This window comes from Otolemur garnettii, unplaced genomic scaffold (assembly GCF_000181295.1).
Source record: "Otolemur garnettii isolate 467f Iridium unplaced genomic scaffold, OtoGar3 scaffold00043, whole genome shotgun sequence".
Lineage (NCBI taxonomy): Eukaryota > Metazoa > Chordata > Mammalia > Primates > Galagidae > Otolemur > Otolemur garnettii.
In genome coordinates this window covers 6,987,684-6,989,539 of record NW_003852438.1, presented here as the reverse complement: position 1 = coordinate 6,989,539, position 1,856 = coordinate 6,987,684, and positions in this window count along the sequence as shown.

Here is a 1,856-nt window from a genome sequence, read left to right as displayed (position 1 = left end):
AGGCCAGGCAGGCACGGTGGCTCACTCCTGTAATCCCAGCACTTTGGGAGGCCGAGGTGGGCGGATCACCTGAGCTCACGAGTTGAGACCAGCCTCAGCTAGAGCAAGACCTCATCTCTAAAAATAGCTGGGCGTTGTAGCAGGCATCTGTAGTCCCAGCTACTTGGGAAGCTAAGGCAAGAGAATTGCTTGAGCACAAGAGTTAGAGGTTGCTGTGAGCTGTGACACCAGGGCACTCTACTAGAGGTGACAAAATGAGACTCTGTCTCAAAAATAGATAAATAAAAGATAAAAACTCTGTCGGGTGCATAACACTTAGGTTGGTGGTATCTTCTTTGTGTGTATGTGTGTGTGTGTGAGAGAGAGAGACAGAGTCTCACTCTATTACCCTGAGTAGAGTGCCATGGCATCCTAGCTCATAGCAACCTCAAACTCTTGGGTTCAAGCAATTCTCTTGTCTTAGCCTCCCAAGTAGCTGGGACTGCGTGTGCCTGCCATAATGCCTGGCTATTTTTAGAAACGGGGTCTCACTCTGGCTCACGCTAGTCTGGAACTCATGAGCTCAGGCAATCCACTCGCCTTGGTCTCCCAGAGTACTGGGATTATAGGCCTGAGCCACCGTGCACAGCCTCATTTTGTCTGATATTCATGTTTCTCATATTCAAAATTTCTTCTAATTTTCCCCTTCTCTGGAAATGGCATCACCACCCAATGAGGGGTATAGGGCAGAAACTTAGGTGTCATCCCCAGCACATCCCGCTCTCCACTACCACATCAATCTGTTATCAAATAATGCCCATTTTATCTCCTAAATGATTCCTGAATCTTTCTGCTCCTCTTTGTCATCACAGATACCACCCTAGTCTGAGTTACCATTACATTGTCTCTTGCTTGGCCTCTGTAGGTTTTCTGACCAATCTTGAATGAATGCTGGTCTAATCTGCTCTGCACACTGCAAGTAAATAGAATTAAAAAAAAAAAACCACAAATCAAGTCCCTCCCCCACCAAATCTCTATTAGGACCTATTATTCTTAGGGTGAAGATAGAAAACCTTGAGGTGGCTGTTAAGGCTCGCCATGGTCCAGTCCTTCCTCCTTCTCCCGTTTCCTCCTGTGCCTTTCTTTCTCCCTCTGATCTGGCTACACTGGGCTTCTTTCTGCTCCTGGAACATACACTCTGGGTTTCCCAGGGCCTTTGCACGTACAGTACAGTTTCCTACATTGGGATAATTCTCTTCCTCCCTGCTGTCTTTTCTATTAACTTATTCACCCTTTATAGCTCAGCTCAAGTGCTGATTCTGCAAGGCAGTTTCCCTAACTCTTCAAATTTAGGCAAGGCTCCTTTGTAATATACTCTCATAGGATAATATTTTTCTCATTAAAGTAATTTACAGAAAGGCAGGGTATGGTGGTTCATGCCTGTAATTCTACCACTCTGGGAGCTGGATTGTTTGAGATCAGGAGTTCAAGTCCAGCCTGAGCAACAGTGAGACCCTGTCTCTACTAAATATAGAAAATACTAGCCTGGTGTTGTAGTGCACGCCTATAGTCCCAGCTATTTGGGAGACTGAGGCAAGAGAATCGTTGAGCCTAAGAGTTTGAGGTTGCTGAGAGCTCTGAGGCCATGTCACTCTACCCAGAGCAATGGAGTGAGACTCTGTCTCAAAAAAACAAACAAGGCTTGGAGCCTGTGGCTCAAGTGGCTAAGGCGCTAGCCACACACACCTAAGGTGGTGGGTTCAAATCCAGCCCAGGCCTGCCAAACAACGACGGCTGCAACCAAAAAAATATCTGGGCTCAGCGCCTGTGGCTCAAGTGGCTAGGGCGCCAGCCACATACACCTAAGGTGGCGGGTT